Source organism: Anas acuta, chromosome 14, assembly GCF_963932015.1.
Source record: "Anas acuta chromosome 14, bAnaAcu1.1, whole genome shotgun sequence".
Taxonomy (NCBI): domain Eukaryota; kingdom Metazoa; phylum Chordata; class Aves; order Anseriformes; family Anatidae; genus Anas; species Anas acuta.
This window is the reverse complement of record NC_088992.1, coordinates 7,271,731-7,294,116: the sequence shown is the minus strand read 5'-3', so window position 1 is coordinate 7,294,116 and position 22,386 is coordinate 7,271,731.

The window sequence follows — 22,386 nt, the reverse complement described above, 5'->3', positions numbered from 1 at the left end:
GAATGACTGCAACTCCCACACTCAAGTAATCACACATCTGGGTATGTGATTTCTCACCTGACACATCCATTTCTGTGTGGCATCTTTTATTCTGATTAGATTGATAAATTCCAGTTACATCACTGCACAATTGTTTCTACAGCATACACAGAACAGCCAATGCTTCTTGGTCGCATCCCACTAATTACACATATTTTAGCTGCCATCTGTTCTTGCATTTTTGTGATTGTTCCTGAGCAGGACACAACATCATTAAACTCATATCTCATTTGGGTTACCAGAACTGCGTTGAAAATCCATGTGCTTCTGGAAGCTGTATGAATAGGAGATGAGTTTCAGAGAAACTCTGGTCTTGCAATATTTACGCAAGGTTGTGCAAAGAACCAAATTCAGTTCTCAGTTCTGAGAACTAAATTCAACTCTCCAGAGTCTTTTCCTTCCAGCCACTAAATCAACTTCCCTTTTCCTGAAATTCTCCCCTTTCAAAAGGAATTCCCTATGGCATTGCTACAACACATAAAACATCCTAACAAACACCATCAATTTAATTCATATTAATGGTAATGAAAGTTAAATAATAGATGTTGCCCACAGTGTTTGCACATTGGTAAATTCTGCTGCATCGCTAGGGGGAAAAAAATGCATTTATTATGCAAAAGAGATGGGCAATTACCTTTTTAAAATAAAAGCTTCTCTGGAGACCAAGTTTTTTGTTGACATGTATCTAGCATGATTCTCCAGAGCAGAGTATTAACCATACCAGAACACAGGCTGCGCATACACAGTCAGGTGCCTGTGAGAGCCCCGTGGGCTCAGAGCAGTAGTTGATATCTCGCTCAGATCCACCAACAACTCACTGGGGACAGACCTGGGATGGCCCTGCTGATGGCAGCCACCTTCCCCTGCAAGCAACATGACCAGATTTTGTCCCACCTCTGTGCTTTATGGTACCTCTTGCTGCGTGCTATACCAACAGGCTAGAGAAAACTGGTACAAAGCATCCCCTGCCCTGCGCTGAGCAGATGTCAGGACTGGCAGCTGCATGCCCAGCATCACGCCACGTGTCTGTGGTGCTGGGATGCACTGGGGAAGGCCAAAAACAGCATGGCAGTGCTAACACTAACACCTTGGTCCACAATGCACCTTGAAACCCAGTGACATAGCCTAGACAACAAGTATTTTTTGTATTAGAGAGAAGCCAGCCTTTAGGAGGGACACCCTGATGTGGTGCTTCCCTCCAGCATCAGCCCTGCAGCAGAAACCAAAGCTTTAGGGGGCTGCGAGGCAGCTGCTGTCTTAAGAGCCAATAAAGGCTGTGTCCTTGTACAAAGAGAAGCAAAGCACAGGTAGCAGAAAGAAAAATCCCATCAGGACAAGCCTTCCCATGTTACAAGTCTTCTGCCTGGGCAGAGGCAGCATTAAGACTGTCGAGTTGCACAGCTAAACTCCCACATCCCAGAGAGCAGCTGCTGAGTAAAGCACCAGCACCAATTCATCACTACAGAGTTGCTCAAATCCTCCCCTGTCCGCTGCCAGCTGGAGCCAAGCATTCCGGGTAAAATGCCAGCAATCGAAAGGTTAATAGCAACGGGACTGCAATTCAAGCTTTCCGAGATAAATGAAGGCAAAGTGCAAGGCAAAGAGGGGGAGAGGATCCTGTAGTGATTTCATGGCAGTCTTTTCCTTCCATCATCATCATCTGAAAAGCACGCTTATCGAATTCGCTCTCCAGCAGGCCCATCACAGAGAGAGCAGAAGACAAAACATTCCCAAAGCTGTGAGTTACTGCAAGTGGCAGCACGTCTATTGCCGCAACACAGCAGCAGCCCCAAATACATCCTTAGCTGAGCCTCGCACCACTGAATTGGCTTCGCTGGAAAAAAAAAATAGCAACTTACTGCATGCTAGAGACTAAATACATCATCTCAGTGCCAGATATGGGAAAACATACCCCCGTGGGCTCAATCCAGATTTAAACAACTGTAGAGGCATGTTTTACTGCTCCAGTCTGACTGACTCCCAGATTCTGGTGCTGACCTTGGTGCTTCCCAAACCTAACAATGATACTAGTTACACCAAACAATGCAAACATCAGGAAGCTGGAGGACTTGCTAATTGGAACATTTTAATGTAAACGCAATGGGCAGTTTAAAACCCATCAAAAAAACACTCAATAGCTGATGATGTACAAGGTATTGTTTTTTATTCCCATTTTCATGTATTGCTTCACAGCTGATGTTCACACTCATTTCAAACATTTTTTATTTTGATAAACTCCCGTAACTAAGCTAAGCAGTCAAAACTGGCATTGAAGAATAAGAGAGAAGCAGAGGAGAAAAATGCAATGCCAAAAAGAAGGATTATGTTTTTAATGTAATTCTTGTAAAATTCAGAAAGTTTTTAACATGTGTATTTTTCTGGAAAAAAAATTATTGAAGTTTAGCACATAATGAAGAATTACAGTAACTTTTGTTTCAATTATGAAAGAATAAAGCTAGAAGTATTTAGACCCCCTGTCAGTCCAGATCTTACTGCCTGAGCTGCAATTCAACAAAATATTTAAGAGAAAAATGTGAAACATGTAACAAGTCCTACTAATTTCAGATATTTTTTTTATGCCTTCAGACCTTATTTTATGTGTTTCTCATTTCTAAAAGCAGCAGCAGGTTTTTTGCTGGATGGAGGAGGATAAAAAAACAGCCTTGCAAAGAAGTTATGCAAGCATATCTTACTGTCCAGGTACTTATTAAAGATGTTGTTCTTAGGATGCATCTGGCAAATGTTTTAAAAAATAAACATATAAAACTTTTTTTTTCTGGTAAGTAATGATATATTTCAATACTAAATGAAGTATTTTAGGTACTAGAAATCATCCGTGTTGCTTCACTGATTTCAAAACCAGTTCTGCACTCTGTATCCTGTAAAAAACTATTTCTTTCTGCAGTCCCTGCCAAAGATTTATACAGCGTGTTTCTCATTTTCCTGCTACAAACAAATTCTGAAATTGAATTTATTTTAAAAACATACTTCTTGTTTCTAACAGGGAAGCTGAGGTAACATCAGAATGGGATTTTGGAATAGAAGCACTTCTTAAGACAAAAGGATAGGAACAAAAAGAGCAGTGAGTTTACAAAGACTTACGCACAGCTCAGACAAGTGATATTGCAATATTGCATACCACAAGCCAACCAAAAGGCTTTTTTGCCTCTCTTCCTGACATTTCTGTAAAAAAAAAAAAAATAAATCTACACCACTTCACAAGCATCCATTTATGTTATTTATAATAGCAACTTGCAACCACCACAAATGAGGGCACAATTCACTTCTATTTCAATTCATTAAGAGGGGTTTTATAACTCTGAGCAGTAAATAGAAAATATAACAGCTTTTATTTATTTTCTATGGTGAGCTAACAGGTGTTGAAACTTTCTGGAAGTCTAAATAATTGAGGGTTTTTTTTTAGGGTGGATTTAATGCATCAGGAAAACATGATTTACATATAAAAAAAGAATTGGAAAAGAATGAATGCACTAAACACATCAAGTCTACTTAATCATGCCTCAACAAGCTAGTTCTGGAAAACAAAATAAAAACACCCTGATATATCTTCCTGTGCCACACAACGATTTTAAGAAGTCACATAATCCCTAGAAACCTGTGAGTATTGTCAAAGCTTTTAGTACAGTGGAAATTTCTTTTCCTTTTCAAGCCAGAAAATGAAGCAGGTCACAAAATTGGTTTCACAATATGATCTAAAGACAGGAGAAGAGAAGCGACCCTAGTTCTGACAGTGTTTGCTCTGTGGCTTTGTGCAAACCTTGCACTGCCTCCTGTGCGGTATCTGCAAAACAGTGCCTGTCTGCATAGCACTCTGGTGTTGCCATGGGCTCTGAGCTGATTTAGGTGGCACATAATGACAGCACGTACCAGAAGTAAGGACAGCACACAACAGAAATAAAGCCAGACATCTTCAGGAGATAGTTGTGCTTGGCTTTTGGGATGCTGCTTAAACTCTAAATCAAAGCAAAGCAGTCCCAGCACCTCCCCAGCCACAAAAGCAAGATTCCTGCAAGAAATTACCACCTCTGCTTGAAGTCAGAGAGATGTGGGAGCTCAGGATTGGGCTGGATCAGAGACCCACCTTTGATAAAGTGAATACTTTCAAAATTCATTTGATTGGTGACCCCACTCTCTGAAAATACTTTGGTGTTAAGTGCTGACCCTATATCCTGCAAACAGCTCCCATTAGCATCAACAGAGTCCAGCTTACAGAAGCATAACTACAACGAGCACTGGTCTTTTATCTTCAAATAGACTTAACATTTGACAGTCCAGGCGCTGAAAAAATCTATCCAGATACAAACTGCCTAAATTCCATCTACTTCAGACTTCTGTCTACTTTTAGGAGGGGTCAGGAACCGAAACATTACATCTGAGAAACAAAATCAATTATTAATTCCCTGGTATCTCTTATTACCTAAAAACAGAGAATACATAGTGTCAGAGACCACATCAGGAAGCTCAAGTCAGCCAAACCCAGTGATGCGCAGATGCTGCCACATCACTGCTATCCACAGGGGAGTGGCTTTTCAAAGGGACTCCTAGGAAAGCTGCCCTTCAGAAGCACAGCAGCTTTCCCCTGAGGAAAGAAGTACTGATGGAGACAGTGGAAGCACTGCCATGTTACACATAAATAGGCCAGAAGTGCTCACCCAAAGGGCTGGATCACATTTCTACCCGGCCTTAGCATTTAGGGCAACCACCTAAATTCTCCGTGCCTTGATTTACCCATTATGTTGGCTATAACACTATATTATGTTGGCTATAGCACTGTAGCGAAGACAGGCATGGCTCCAGCAGTCTACTCCCAAGCCCAGTCCATCACAAGACTATTCTGATGTCAATGCAAAAGGACTTGTGCCTACATGAGTTGCTAGAAACCAAGCAAAGAAAACATTCACAGCACTTCTACAGCTCTGAGGATCTCTATGCCAAAGAAGAAAAGTTCACTCATTTCAGAGCCATTTGTATGCAGATGTTTTATGCTGATTTACTTTTCAAAATGCAGATCTTGAATTCAGCATTCTTATTGCAGGGGAAGTGTAAAGCAATTGCAGAAAGAGGGAATGCAGATGACCACAGCAATACAATTACATTGCAAGACAAGATCAGAGGAAATGCATATGGTACTGCAGTATTAGCTCAGCAACGACTCCTGAAATCCAGTTCCCAGCAAGAAACGTTGATAGCTTTAAGTACTGAAGGAGTCAAAATTCATTGCCCTTCATATTTCTCTTTTTGGACTTATTTTCCAGCACATTAAAGGAAGGAGTGTGAAGATGTTACACTTCATTTAAAGCATCCTTGATCTTTACTTCACTGTTTGCGTTGTTTGTTCTGAAAGCTGTTCTGGTTTCCCAAGGTTGTCACAACACCTGGGAGAAAACAGCAAAAGGCAGGGAAAGGACTAAAGGCTTTACACTGATATCCAGGGTAGGCTCTCCTCTCCTCAACATGAGCTGAAGTTACAATATACAATCCAGTTTATTCTCAGGAGGGGTAACCCAGACTTCTGTGATTAAGCCAGAAATAGGTTTAGATTCCTGTAAGCTTACAGCCTAGGCCAGTGGCAGACAAAGAGCATCCAAACCCTTTTCTGTGGACTACCTGCTTTGGAAACACAAACTACTGAAAACCCACAGATCATTGAAACGTTATTACACTTTTTGCTAAAGGTCTAGAATGACTCCAAGAGCTTGTGCATAGATCAGAAAATCAGGAGGTTAAAGTCACAGTATTTTGTATGCTTTTTTTTTTTTTTTCCATAAAACAGAGTACATGCAATGCTCTTTTTATTCCATGTGGTTTGAATCTTCAGGACCACAGCGTAATGCTCGGCTCTTTAAATTGTTTTTGTTTGGTTTGTGGTTTTGTTTTTTCCTCTTTGCAAAGGAACATTCTTATATAGTCACAGGACTTCCATAAACATCACCACATACCCCAGGACATTTGATAAAATCACAAGTGTTAGCAACTGTGATTACAGATCATTCCATCCTGCCTCAGGATTTTTATTTCCTTTTGCCTTTCATCCATCAGATGCCAACTATATTAGGTATCACACACGTACCACAGCTATTAAATCAATCCATAAGCCTATTCTCAAAGAGACTACACTGAATTCTTTAAGAGGAAGAATCAGGGAGCGTAACACTTTGTGCAGTACCAAAATTTCCTGCTGTCGTCAAACCTCTCCTCTCCGCACAGACTTGTCTACAGGTTATCTTTGCACAGAGCAGCTCATGGGGATGGGAAGGATTGCAAAACTGGTACAGGCTCTATGCTTCTGTGCTCTCCTAATCCTATCGTGGGTGACTAGCACCAGTTCTTTTGGGATGACCACTGAAATCCGAAGGCTGCTCTCTAATTTGTGCTGCAAAAGCCCAAAGCTGCAGCCAAGGATTAGCCTTGTATTAGCTGTACTGTTTGTTATTTTTTCTTTTTTTTTTTTTCCCTCCTTTCACCGTATCTACTTTTCCAGTTTCATTTTTAGGAGGGAAAAAATAATATTCACAGAAACTAATATTTAATTCTGACGCCGGGGAGACACTTGGGGTGACTTACACCATCATTTGGGCCAAATTACATCTGCAATGCAGGTAACAACAGTTGTACCATCTGGCCCATAGCATGCACACTAGCATACAAACATCGATATAATCAAAAATAATTATAAGCTGTAGTTTTCAAAGCCAACTAGCAGTGCCTGGAAATACACAATGAATTGAATTCCTGGATTCCTCTCTACAGCACAGGTTTCCTGGGACATGAATTCCCAGAGGAATCATGAATAAAAAAAAAAAAAAGAAAAGAGGTCGACCAAATCCCTGTCTCTCACACTTAAGGTATTTGTATACACTAATAAGATCCCTTCTCAGTCGTCTTTTCTTAAGGCTGAACAGACCCAGGTCTCTCAGCCTTCCTCAAAGGAAATATGCTCCAGGCCCTGTATCATCTTCACAGCCCTCTGCTGGACTCTTTCCAGGAGATCCCTGTCTTTTTCATACCAGGGAGCCCAGAACTGTCACAGCACTCCAGGTGAGGCCTGACCAGGCCAGAGCAGAGGGGGAGGATCACCTCCCTTGGCCTGCTGCCCACGCTTCTTTTAATGCGGGCCAGGAGCCCATTGGCCTTCTTGGCCACCGGGGCACACTGGGAATGACAGCTCGCCCCAAAGCTGCCCAGCTACAGCCTGGCAGATTACACCATGCGTGCCTCCTGATTTGAGAGAGCCCTTCACACTGCACTGGTCTCTGCTTGTTAATAGGACGACCTTGGACCTGCCTCCTCCTCTCACAGAAACCGGGAGGGGCTGGCTGCACCCCACTGCTAGGCAAACAGCAGCCCCAGTTTATACTGGGACAAAGAGTATGGATCTGCCAGGCTGCCAGCTTTTCTGTTTGATGTAACTGGCAGAGCAGAAGCCCTACAAAGAAGGCTAAGTCATGAGTAGTTTCCTAGTGATTTACTGGAAAATCCATGAGCCAAATTCATCCATGTGGAGAGGGGGAAAAAAAAGGCACCTATTGACTCAATTATATATTGGCACACTGGTGCCAAAGCACCAAATTTTCCCTCTACCAGCCCAAGAAAAGGCTGTTATGAAATACTAGCTGCTGCACAAGCTTTCTCCTCCCAACCTTTCTCCAGTCTGGAGTATGCTGCACACAGCCGGGAAGGATGAAGCCATGAAATTGAAATAAAAACATGTTTTTAAGATGCACCTTCTGCTTTTTGTTTTCAAAACCATGTTTCTTCTCCAGTTTTATCAGCAGAAGCTGAAAATAGAGGCAGGATGAGCAGAGCAAAGAAGAAATGGATTGAAATCTTGCCAAGTCCCAGAGAATAGGTCCAACTCTGGGTTCAACTGTTAGAAGTATCTAGGGGCCCAAATTTCTGACTGCCTCATACCCAGTGGAACAAGAGACGTAAACATATGCCCCAGTGCCAAGTGGATGTGAAGTGCTGCCAAATCAGATGCAGAGGAACATTTTGAGCCTGCCTGGCATTGGTGTGAATGATAAATCAAGGTGCAAAACAGTGTAAAATTCAGGCTTTAAGAGCTTTCTTTAGATGCTAAAAGCCTTCTTTAGATGCACGAAGAATTCACTAAAAGGAAAAACATTTAGAACTTTAAGCACAGAGCTCTTGGGAATGTAGTTGTTTTGTCTATAGAAGAACAGAGCTGTCAGAAGCTAATATGTTTTCAATTTGTGAAATCTGTGCTATTGGAGCAATCCTCACCGGGTACCTTTTATTTACTTCTTTCTTGGCAAAGTCCAATTACTGAGATGCTCCATGAGTGATGCTCCTGGCCATCCCAGGTGACAGCCAGCTCTACTGGTGAAAACAGCAGCTTTGGGGGCTTTTGCGGATGGATCCATTTCATCCTTCTATGCCTGTCCAAAAAAAAAAAAAAAAAAGAGAAAAGAAGGAAGAAAAGCACTAACTGTCCTGGGAGAAATCATGCTCAAGTAAGCTTTCTACATAGAAAAACTGCAGCAGAGTTAATATCTAGACACACTTCCTTAACAACACAACTACAATGTTGAGATCGTTCAGGTGTCCCAGGATAGCTCATGCTCTGGTGCAGTCTCTGACATTTTCCAGGAGATTCCTGCTCCTTCCCTTTCTCCTCCCTCTGTTTTCTACTGCAGCAGAGAAGATTGACAGAGAAAGGGAGACCTGGCTCACTTGAAGTTGCACAGAACAGCAGTGATTTGGCACTGAGAAGCACAGCAACTCCTTGCCCCTTGTGCCCATCAGGCTACATTGGCATTAACAGCTCCATTTTGCAGTTTAAGTTGCTTAGAAAAATTACTCTGAACTGACTCTTCCTTCCTTCCTCCCAGCACCGTGTTTTGTTCACAGCTCATCCTGCAGCAGCAACACACATTGTTCACAGCCACTGAGCAGAAACTTCTACTGCCACAGCTCCTCTGACCTCAGGGAGCTCGTGTCAGCTGTGTGTCTGCACACCATTTAACATGGGGATTGTGAGCACAGAGCATTAGTACAGCGTGACCCAGCTCACTTCCCTGAGCTCTCCGTGGTCTTGGCTCTTTGTCAAAAAGATGCACAAGGTCATGCTCAGTGCATCACCCAGATGGGGGGAAACTGAGAGCTACTGCCCTACTGAAATGTTAGGGGAAGAGGCTCTGGGGCTGGCACCCCTCACTTGCATGCTGTGGGTCTGCAGCCTTTTTCCTCCCCAAACTGAGTGCCCATGCAAGTCACACAGAACAGCAGGACAGGGAAGAGCTGGCTGAGCATCACTTTGTCCTTCTGGCTTGGCAGGCCTAGAAACCTTCTCTACAGAGGAGGCTCATTGCTTTGAGCAGATGCGAGGGGATCCCAGAGCACAAGAGAAAGCAATCCTCAGCCAGAGCAGATGCTAAGGGCGTCTCCTCTTCATTTGAGGAAGAAAGGCTCTGTTGAGAGTGTTTGATGAAACTTGTGGTTAAAGCATCTATTGTCTACTAGCCACAGCTGCTCTGGCCCAAGGATCAATCAGCCAAAAAGTTCCCTCTCTCCCTGACAAGAGGAAGTACAAGCAAAGGGGAGCATTTGGTCTTCAGCTCATAATCCTTTCCTACCTGCTCCAGGTCCCTCTTTCTAGAGGTAGTTATCTTTATCACTTCCCTCTAGTCAAAGCCATGTTAAAAATGCACACACACACGACATCTGGTCTTTTCTCCTGAGCATTTATGCTTCAGAAAGGTGTTTTTAGAGAAACCACAACATTGGCTTTATTCCCAGCTATCAGTCTTTTATCCCCTTTTTACTTTCAACAACCCTGCCACATATACAGGTTTTTTTGATCTCTAGATGCAAGGAGAGCTGCATGCTAACAGGGACCAGCAAGAAACAAGGGTGAAAGAAAAATAAATAAATACTCCTGGAAGGAAAGAGATATGATGAACTTCAGTATCCTTTAGAGGATTAAAAGTGGACTGTGACTGAGCCCAAATATTTGAGTTTTATAGACAGCGTGGTGTGTCAAAGACTACTTCTCAGCCACATTCATATGAATCCATTTCTGTGACAGCAGCTCCCTCATAAAGGGTCTCCCCACAAAGCTCACAGAAACCTCAAACCTGAAGCCAAGAAATACCTTGTGGATGCGTCTAACCCACCTTCCACCGCCCTCCCTGCTCTCCAGAGCACTGCCAGGTTTCTTCCCCCACTGTCGTGTCCCTTTCTCAGCAACTTTAGTGATAAGGATCCTGATTGTCCCTGGTGAAGGGGCAGGGGAAATGAAATAGTGCAGCCCTGATCTTGTCCCCTTTAATACCTACGCACATATAACTTGTTTCCATTAAACTCCCATAGAGGTACAATAACTCTTACTTACCTGTTTGATGAAAACATGACATCATTTTAGATACTATCTGAGGCAAGTGAAATTTAAATCCATAAAGACAAACATTTACACTGAAACTCCTTCTGAGAGCTATCTCCTCCTGTCTAAGGGCTGAGGAGGTAGCATGTCATCTATAAATGTATGGGAAGGGGTCAATATGACTGAAATTGTGAATACAAAGCACATCTCACAGCTGATTAGACTATTTCAAGGTACTATCTGAGGCTAGCTTTTGTTGTGGCATGCATTCAGAGTTAGTAGCTTATTTTGGAGATGATTCCACTGACAGAAAACATGGAAACTAAAGTCTGAACAACAGATTGCATCTTCAATTCTAAAAGATATCTAAATATTTAAACATATTTTAAATGCATCCCTTTCATTCCAGTGAGCCTGGTAAGGATAGGAGAGTAGAGTAACAGCCCTGAAATCCTTTACCGGAGTTTGCAACAAGCTCAGCCGGAGCACCAGCAATTCAAACTTCATCAACTCGAAATGCCAGCGTGATTACAACTGCTCCAGGGCAGTCACCCACTGCATAAGGGTGGTGGACCAGAGATCACACAGCATTGTACAGCTCCTGACTCCCACTCACCCTCACCATTAAAGGCAGCCAGTGCTGCTTCTATTTGAACTGCATTTAGAAATCCTAAATTGCTGCCCGGCTTATGCTAACAACTGCACGAGCATTACTAGTTTGATTATCACCTGCTACCTGGAGCCAGGCCCAAGCTGAATAGCTCCCTTAATATAAGGAACCAAACAGCCAGAGGGAGTGTCACCCGCTGACCAGGACTGGACCAGAGATGCTGAAGCATATTCCAGCATCAGACACAAGCCACCTCCAAGTTTCAACCCTCTTTTCATACTCTCACCATTACACATACAGGAATCCATTTATCTGGGAAAAATTTTAGGGTTTCTTTTGAACCCACAATTAGTTCATTCTTCTTAACAGCGTTTAGTGGAAGAGAGACAGTAATTTGCTTCTACAAAACAGAAGTATTAAGCACTTTTAATATTTAAATGTTTTTATATTTTTGTTGCACAGGTTGATGGGAAAGCCATTAACAATTCTGCATACACCTTATTAGAAAGGCTGCCCACATCCCAGCTCAGACAGAGCGTAGCCTGATAAAAAGGCTTAATACATAAATACTTGTTTGTGTTTGGAAAGCTCCTGGAGCTTAGCCAAACGTTCAGTGTGCTGAGGAAATACAGAGAGACAAGGGCCTGCTTTTAAAGCGATGCTTGTCTGCAGCTCTGTATTATCCTGAGTGACATTTTGTCCAAGTACAGTAATAACACACGTCCTTGCCTGCCACTGAAAGCAAAAGCCAGATTTTAATACCCGACGGAAATGTTCTTGCTTTTGGGAGCATCCAGACCTGGGAAAAAAAAAAAAATCTGCTTATAAAAATTCTGATTTCTTCACATCTAAACAAGCCAGCTTCCAACAACAAAAGCCTCTCAGATACTGCATGTAATCTCCTAGCTGCTGCCTCACCAGTCTTTTAGTAACACCTATAACTTATACAGAGATGTTTCACTGTAGATTTGAAGGAGGCTGAGCACCTATTGATCCAAGTCACAAAGAGGGAACCTGGAAGCAGGGAGCAGGGCTGTGACTGCTCCCCAGCCTGTGCAGCAGGGCAGGACCAAGAGCCCCAGCCTGCTGACTCCCAGGACACCAACACACAAGGTGACAACTGAACCACCTGCAGGGAGACCACTGATTCCCACTGTAAGAAAGTTATCCTAAAAACATGCTTACGCCTGCATAAGTAGTTGTGCAAGAAAGGCAAGACTGTGGTAAACGCCCCCTGCAAAGAACATCCTTCGATAGCATGGATAAAATTGTTGCCTTCATTGCTACAGAGTGCTCCCTTTGAAGTCCACAGCACTGCTTGATGGATTTGATCCTGAGCTGCTCCAGACAGGCCATTAACACACCCTGATTTCCTTCAGGGCTCTCTGGAGCATGGCAGGAGAGCAGGTCTGTAAACCCAGGAGTGGGAAGGCCGTGAGAGGACAACTCTTCATGTCTGAATAAGTGGGAGTAAGGGATGGAATTTGATGAAACCATCAGGCAGCACGTCTAACACAAATTAAATAAAGTGCTTTTTTACACAGCTAATTTATGGAACTCCTTGACACAAGTTATTGCAGAAGACAAAGGATTTTAAGAGGGACTAGACAAAGTCATGAAGACTTAGTACCTAAGGGTCTGGCTGCCAGTGCTGGCTTGAACACCTCTAAAACCAGCAGCTGCCAAAAACTGGAAAGGTTTATCTGAGGCAGGCTCAACATCTACTTATTTTTCATACATTTTTCTATACATCTGCCACTAGACTTGAGCAGGCAATGACTACTTCCACATCATCCCTAGCAGTGAGCCAGGCCAGAGGACAGTGTGGAGCTGAGCTGCTGCAGATCGTGGGACTCAGCCCCTTCACGTATAGCATTTGTCTCCAGATGGCAGGGCCACTGGTCTATCTTCTCCTAGGTCACCACGGAGGAGCTTTGATTGCTTTTCAAAGAAAGAGACTTTAATTTTGCTTGCCCATTAATTTTCCTTCCTGTTTGTACATGCCCAAGACTGGTCCTAGAATGGCTTGTAACGTGACCAGCAGACAGGACAGAGCTGTCCTCCAGGGAATTTCATACAACTTCTTAGATTATCCTTATTAAGTGAAAGAAGATTTTTTAGAGGTATTTTTCTCTTCTCATTAAACCGTTTGTCACAAAAATTACTTGTCACAAGTTTAATTTTCTGCAGAGTCCAGCTTTCATGTGTTTGCATTCACGAGACGAGGGACGGAACATGAGGAGGAAATTGGACCAAATTAACTTGCTCCCATGACAATCCACAATAACAACAAAAGTGGAAAATGGCAGAGAATTAAACTGTTCTTGACAAAAACTGTAATGACCTCCAAGAATGCCTCTAAAGTAACTGTCCAAGTAGCAGTTTCCAAGTGTAATTTCAAGGATATGCTAAGCAAACTCACCCTGCAGAATTTCATGCTACTGGTTAACAAGCCTGAGAAAAGAATGAATGAGAGGAAGAGGTAATCAATACTATAATTAGTAACACAGTAATATGAAACAGGATGATTTGGTTAAATAAGCACAGATAGATTGGATCAGGGAACACTCGAAAGTAAAGCAAAGGAGTTTTAATCTGATTTGCTTCTAGCACTGGGAAAGAAAACGCTTTAAAGAAGTTGTACAACAGGATGTCTTGCTTCATTTCAAACTCAAAATAATCATTGGGGGAAAAAAAGCAAAGCAAACTGATTTCAAATAGGATAGCCTTAATTAGTCAATCCCCAAATAGAGAGATAGCATTAATCAAAGTCAGGGCAGAATTAGAAAGAAAGGCCATTTGAGGCTGGGCCAATCCTCTGAACAAAAAGGACACCCAAAATAAAATTATTCCCACCAAGTAAAGAACAGAGGCTGCATGCTGCATTTTCCACTTTAAAGCTGATTGAGGTAGCCAAGGCTATGTTTTCCAGGGACTAATATAAAGGAGAGAGAAAGAAAAGCCTTGTTATTGTCCTTGTAACAATGGCTCTGTCACTATCTAAATGCTCCTGTTCAGAATCAATATTTCTGAAAATGGAGTCAGTGTCCATCACGTTGAAGAAATTCAAGTAGTTGTCCCTCAATCATAAAAAGAGACCTAAAAACACAACGCTGTGTTCTGACACACCAGCCACAAGCCACTCTGAGATAATGCGAAGGCACCCCGGCCACATCAATGCACAACCAATCATGGTTCAGTGACAGTAAAGTTTTAAGCTATTTCTTCACATAAAACAAAGTAGCAATACAGCATCATCATAATACACCTACTTAATCTAGTTAGACTCTACAAGAAGGAAGTAATCAATCCTCAGAGGATTTCCACTAATATAAATAATATATCACCCAAGGCCTTAACACTGTTATTCTGGAGGAGGGGGAGGAGATTGAAAATTAATGTGGCTTCTGACTCCAAATTTCAGTTCAAAACGGTTCAGTTCAAAATCACTTCATATGGGATTCATTTGTCCAAAGTCAGATACATACAATGTGCAATTTATGTATGAAAATTCTTTTAGAGTCCATATACAGATAGATATTTCTGAAGGGAAATCCCTTTCATTCCAGGACTGATGGATAGACAAAAACAGCATCAGAGATTATTAATGCTGAAGATAAATCCCATTTCTCCATTTAAAAAAAAAAAAAAAAAAAAAAGGAAGCTAGCTCTGTGGCCAGCATGTGGTTTATACAAATTTTGAATAAGTCTATAAAAGCTAAGAAAGCTTCAGTATCATTTCACTAAAACATAGCATCAAGTTAGTCAAAGTCTCTCATCACACAAAGTGAACCAAATCTGTCTTTTAGAAAATATCCTCCAACATCACAAGAAGCCCAACATAGTGCATACAACACTATGAGCCAAACTTTGGTTTCCTTCTTTAGATACTTCTCAGCCCCCCTACGTGAAGAATGACTCTTTTAGGAGTCAGTCACTCTCAAAGCTGTCTTTACCAAGTGAAAGCAGTGGGTGGATGACTGTGTTAGATATCTGTTTTTTCACTGGTCCTTTGATAAAGGTTAGCTTTGAGACAAAGAAACCGCTTGCTCTGAAGACACACAGGCAAGCAAAGGTCTGGAAGGCACTTGGATCTTGGTGTTAACATCCCAAGATAAACCCTTGGACCAAAACCAGGTCAGATCATACTGTAAAAAAGAGAGGCATAAAATGCAGTTAAGACTTGGAAATAGTTTAGTGTGTCCGTGGATGAGTTCGCTATGGGTTTCTATACTCTTCCCAATTCAAAGCTGATTTTAGTAAGAGAGCAAGGGAGAAAAGCCCTGTAATTTAAATAGACCTTTCTGACTGTCAGTTAGATTGATTACAGTTCTCTGCAAACAATACATTTTTAAATAGTTCTTTATAGGGTTTATTTTACTCCCAACATTTTCCCTAATATAAAAACCTCATAACAAATGCAATCACATTTCTATTCACTGCCTCTCCAAAGTCTTCCTCCCTTCCTTTTCTCTGGCCACCTGTTAGCTCTCCCTTCTCTAAATTTAACTCCCTTAGCTTTGTTTGGTAACCTTTTCCACATGCCCTCATTATCTGAATTCTGTTCCTGCTGTGGTAAAGCTGGGAGGGGTGTGTGGAGGGTGGATTTAGGTTGTTATTTTGGAAATGGGTGGGGGAGGAGATAATGAATCAGACCATCAGCAGATGTTTATTTATGGATGATGATTTTTTTCTAACAAATCAAGGTCCCTAATAACTTTTACTGAGTTCAGAATAAAGATAACATTAGAATATATTAAAATATCCCTCAAAATGTGGCTCATTACTGGTTGTCTGTTACTCTATCAAAAAGGTGATGATAATCCTTTACATCTGTGAAAGGTAAATATATACAAATTGGAATTGTGACCTGCTTAACAGTTTGTTGGTGTTGATAGAAGTTACCATGGAGAAACTGCTGGGGTCCCATGGCTGCTGTGAATAGCAGGGAACAGTCCTGTCCTTGTCCACCTGCTGCTTGCCCCCATCTCTCAGTCCGTGCCTGGCACATTGAGGGCCAGTTCTACTTCTACCTGTTGTGACACAGTATGTAGGAAATTGCCTCCTTGAGGATGAAGGTAACTCCTCTTGCTCTTTCATCTCACCTACTACAAAGATTGTTCACTGATCCTTGGCCAAGGGGGATTTGAGTTTCTCCACTAATTGGTGATGATACTCAGCCAGCCGCCCACCCCACTGCCGGCACATGTGTGGAAACATATTGTTCAAAGAGAAGAGAAAGAAAGGGGAGGGTGGGAATTCTGCAGAATGAAAAGGCAGAGAAAAAAAAAAAAGGTAGAGAACTGCTCTCCTCATCCTTCCTAGACATAACAGTCCTTGCATTCGGATCTCAGGCCCTCTTTGAGTTATGCAGCTGCTTTAGGAAAAGCTTTTCTATGAGTTTGTCTCCACTTGTAAATTTTAGGAAATTCAATATGTAATCATACTTATAATGAGCAAGTAGAAATATATAAGAGCCATCTCAATGACTTTCCCTGGGATCAGAAGCCCCAAGTAGTTGGAAGAGACCAAAGAATAAGCAGGATAAGAACCACTCTGTCTTGATTGCCTGGAGCTATTTTACTTCTAGGAGAGACTCAAAGAAGTGAGGACTCCGTGGTTTTAGGTATCATGACCCCAACACAAGTACTAATTACATCCTTTCCTCATGTCAGATTTAGCATATGCCCAGCACACTCTTCCACAAATTCCTTTACTGCTCCTAGTAAATCTAACCTTGAGCTAGCACAACTTCAAGACCTCTGTGGAAACAGGCCAACGCACATAAAAGCCATACAGCTAACACAAAGTGAGGTTACCAAATTAATTTGGATGCAAGGAGGAAAATAAAAACTATATCCGTATTTCACCTACAGAGAGACCACAGAAAACCCTGCTCCTACAAAGCATATACTGATTTTGAAAATATAGTGAGCTTGTGTTGGGACACAGAGGGGAGATATTTTTAAAATGCCAAAGTTGCTGGCATGACACCAGGCATTGGTTTAATTTCATTCTCATACTTGCTCAGAGCCAAAATGAGTCATCTTCCCTATGAAATACGAATCTGTACACAACACTAGCTGTTAATTACCTTTCCTGTCTCCATTAAAAAGCAAAGTGACAGTTTCAACCTCTCCCTGGGCGAGCATTGTGTTCTCTCGCTGTCTCCATCCCTCGCCAACAAATCTGCTGTTGCAATTCAAGTGGCACTTGAGATATTCAGTCTAGCATTTCAACAACACTATAATAACCAATAATTTGACAACAAGAAGCCATCTTTAGAAAACTCAAGCCATTTGTAACCACAGTAGAAACAAATAGAAGTATTTCTTTACCAGGCCAACTCACAAAGGAACACATTTGGCCCTGTCCAACATTGATTACTCCAAGGCTGGGAGCCATCAGCTCCAAAGCATTGCTGTTCTAGCTCCATTGAATCAGAGTTTTTACCCTTCATTTATTTACATGGTTGCATTATCATATAATGAATGTTTCAAGAATAACAGGACTCAAAGGAGATGATACCTAGCCACATGGTGTTCACTTGGGGCATCTCCAACGCCCCCCCCCCCCCCCCCCCCCCCCCCAAAAAAAAAAAACTCTCCGGCTCCAAGGCGATCAGTTCTACAGCTATGCTGTCATCTCAGGGACCAGAAGACTCTCTTCATATAAATACTACCTCCCAACTCAATTGAAGGCAGGTAGTTCACCAAAATTTCACAAGTTGCTCAGGCACCTTTTTACTTTTGCACAATGTTTTAATTGGAATAAATGCAAGGGTTATAGCAATTGCCATCAATAAACACAAACAAACCTGAACTTTCCATATTCCAAAAGTTACAGCAGCTTCAAACAAGATCAGTAAAAATTCAGTTCTCCTTGTTCTTTTATGGTCTTTTGGGAAAGACTGATTGTGCTCTCAAGACTTCTTGTGTAACTATGAAGGGTAGAAACAATTTTTGTTCAATATAATTGAATGTTCTTGAAATGCCCTCTTGGGGGCCTTTATAGATAAAATGAAATATAAGATTTAGAATATAATCAGTAAAAACAAAAAGACAACACTGAAGTTGCTGCTCAATTACAGTTGTAGCAGGAATCCACTCCTTTGCAAAAAAAATGAATCAAGATCCATATGAGACAATCTAGTAAGCCTTCAGGATGGAGATACATTGTTGAACAGATTCTTTCCAGAAAGGCAAATTTCACCTTCACATGCATTGGAGCAAAATACTTAGGAAAAAAAAAAAAGGAACTAGAACAACAACAAAAAAAGAAGAAACTGAAAACACTGGAATATGAAAGCCTGCAAGGCAACAGGAAGAAAAAAAATTAGCATTCACTTTCATTTCTGATCATAAAGACAATGCTTTACCCAGACAGAACACCCACCATTCAAAGCCTTAGATCAACTTGCTAAACCTAATCAAGTCTTGCAGGACACCTCTACGTAGATAAAACAACTGAGGCTGCTTTAACACTTTGTGTCTCTGTGGTAGAAGATCGATGTGTTCACAGGAAGGCATGGAATCATTTTATCGTACCATATCACAGTTCACTCTCTTGTTCAGCCTGATGGCTCCTGTATTATTATTTTTATTTTTTAAGACCTGCCGCACATAATTTACTTATATGCCTAAATAAGTAAATACAAACATCAGGGCTGATACTTTTATTACCATTCTAATTGAAGTACCAGGGACTCATTATATCAAGATGCCCGTTACTATGGTAAGACCTTTTATCACAAATTTATTATTTCATCATGGTATGTTGTGTATTCATGAGAACAGCTCCAACTTGCACCAGTTCATTACCTACTCTGTGGCTTATGGGGGAAAAAATCTGAAATTAATAGAAATGAGAGAAGTCTAGTACTATATCTGAGAGACAGGGAAGTTCCAGTTATGAACTATGTCTTACTTAAGAAAAGAGTACAAGAAAATAATAGAAATTCTTGATAATTAGAGTAATTTCCTGAGGGTTTTTAAAGAACAATGCAGAAGACTGAATTTCAGCCTTGCAAGGTTAATCATAGAAAATCCATCTGCCTAAGAACACTGCCCAGTTTACTGCTGCCATTTTTTGCCCATAAAATAGTTTAAAGCTAGTTATTCATTTCATTGAACTTTTCATAGGGTTGTTCATCACATTTTACCATTGTGGTGAGTGACTAATGACCTTGAAAAAAAATAAAAAGTAGCCATACAAGCATTAGCAGAATAATATATACTCCAAATTAAGGAGGGAATGCTTAGCATTTGTTCAGTGAAGTATGCAGTTTGCTCAACAAAGAATGATTTAGATGGAAAGCAATAGGAAACCACATGATGCTTCTGAGACAGAGTAGACATAAGCAAAAAGCGTGGCTACAGACAAGCAGGATCCAAGCTGCCACCATGGAAATACTAATATACTTCCATGCTTGATCTCACCTAGCCTATACCTATCTCCTATTTAACTCCTTGAATTCAAGGTCATCACGAATAACAGGCTATATTGCATTTTCTTCCCACACACTGAGGAAGAAATGGGAAAGGAAACTAACAGTGTGAGATCAGTATCTACACATTTCCTTCCAGCAGAGGAATTATCAAATAGTGAATAGGTGAAGATACTAGAAGCAGTGCTACCAACTCTCAGTGGTGTGACCTGTTCATGGACAGCTGGCTCAAAACTCACTGTTTAGGACTTCCCCCAGAAGCAGAAGTCATCTCTCTTAATCTCTTAGGAGATGCTACTAATACTATTTAATTCCAGGTGCTCATATTCAGATAAAAGTGGTCCTTTCTTGAGGCCTCTGGTATGCATGTGGTTGTGTAGTGATAATTCCAATGGATATGTGTGAGCTGTATTTAAAAACAAAGAAACAAACACAAGTTGAATGGCTGTATTTTCATTCTATTGAGCCTCGTCTCAGTCATACTTCAATGTAATTTAAGCAATTTGATTCTTTACACAGCCCCAGCAAATGACAAATTGTCACAAAACCTGAAGATACCACACTCAGCTGAAAGTGCTCCAGATTTGCCCCACATAGAAGCTGGCCAGGAGAACCTGATGGGGAAAATCATAGGATCCTTAGGGATGCTTTTTATTTTAGTTTTAGAAAGTTTTGTAGGTAGATTAAAGTTTCTCTGTGGTATTTTCTCTCCATTTGATCTGGTTTATTTCAGTTAATACAAATAGTTTAAAAGGATGAGTGTGATCTATTTTAACGGGCTTGTTTCTTCCCACTTCTACTTTTCACAAGAGCAATCAGCTAAAAAGTAGAAGATAACCCTACTCTTTCGATCTGGCAGCACTTTACATCTACTTCATAATCCTAGAGGTCATTCAGTTAGTCTATCCAACAGCCAGGCTTTTTGCTTTGTGGAAGCAAACAAACAAAAAACCTGCCAAATACAAGAAGATTTACCCCAGGTAAAAGTGTTTTGATGGATACATTTTCAACTGTTGCACCCTAAAACACCTTTGGAAAAATAAGACAATGCTGAGAGGTTGGCCACTATAGATTATTGAGCTGGAAAATTATTTTGGACCAAAAGTATCTGTACTTCAATTTTATGGATAATTAAACCTAATGTGTTGTCATTTGGGAAGCAATTAATTCCAATATCTATATGTGGTGTCCCCTTCCTGTGAGTGATGGGGAGGAATTGCCAGGATTTACTGTGCTGATCGACCATTGCTGGGAACCCCTCCTTGTACCCTCAAGTCTCTTCACAAAGCAGGAATCTGGCAAGATGTAGAGATCCCAAGATCTCCCTTGGGCTACATCTTGCCTGTGCTATCAGCTTCATATCTGGAGCAGGTACCTTAGTGAACTGGGAGAGAGCCTGGACACAAGATTTTCCTAGCAATTAAACTGTTTTGTCCAGATATTGTTGCACTACAGAAACAGGAATGGCCAAAGAGAAGACAAACTGGGGCTGGAGCAATGTTTTCTGTTCTTTCCAAACTTCATGGAAAACACTCTGGGCACCCTGGGGGTCTTTATACTTTTTTTCCCCCCTCCTGTTCTCAGAAGACACCAAGTCAATCTGGCTAAAGGCAACAAATCCATCAACAGATGTAACACTGAATGTAAAACCACCCTGGCTGAGAGCCATAGTTAGTGTGAGGCTCTTGAATTAATTCTCAAATACTTGAAACTACCCAGTACTGAACAACATATTCCTGACATAATGAGGAACACTCCCAGATCTAAGCGAGCAAAAAGGGGCTGCAGTTTGTGACTGAGTGTTCCTGAAGCCCCTCACCCATCCTGCACAGCCCCATTTGCGATGAAGCAGCAGGAGCTGCAGTGACCATCCAAAGCAGAGACGCCACGCTATGCTCCCTGAGCCCCATAATACTGCACATCCTACAGCACTCAGCCACACGAAGACTTGTACACGGTTCATACAAATCAAGAAAGGTGACAGAGACGTGACCCAACAGCTCAAGACACAAAGATAGGTGACCTGCCACTAAAGTCAGGAAATACTGGAAATTGAGATCTTTGAGGAGGGAGGGGGAAGAGTCAGTTTATATCAAAGTACCCATTATTACCACAGTATTTGGTTTAAATTAGATTTAGTAACACTGGGAACAAGGATGTAACTGTGATCAAAAGGTTTGCCCAAGGTTAGAAAGAAAGTTCTTTGCAAAGTCACAAAACCAATCTGATCTCTTGTAGTATAGCCCTATACTTGGGGAGAAAGATAATTGTTACTAAAGCTCACCAGTGGTTAGTTGCTATGATTAAAAACTTAAATATTATATGTACACTCAATTATTATTTTTTCAGCATAACTACAGAGGGAAAGAAATCAGTAGGGAAAAAATAAAATAAGCTTCCCAAACAATACCTCCATGAATATCACATCAAATCACATCTCAGAGATGTTATTACAATCATACCAATCTAGCCAAAGCATTGGTCTTTTTGATAGGAAAAGTAAGCACCAAGCAGGGAATTCTTGAAAAATTTTATCCTCTTCTATTATTTTTATACTATTTGAATGCATTAACTTGCCACTTCTTTCATGACCGGGCAGCTTAGTGATAAGCTGGAGTATTTCAAATGTTTTCTCCATCTTTGAGAGCAATATGTAATATCATTAGATTTCCACAGTTTGCTTTGGCAGCGATATGTTTAACAGACAAGCTGGTCTCCCTGTTGAAGAGATGGGACTGGCTCTGAGCAAGCAAGATAGAAGAAGAGCATTAGTGGGAACCTATTATCCGTGTTCAATTTTCCCAAAGAGTAACCAAGGCTTCTTCTGCAATGGAGAATAAATGAAAACATTTGTCATCTGATAAAAATTAGTAAGCTGCTCATACTGGCACATTCTCTTGCTGATTATGGTGTAATAAGGTGGCTTCT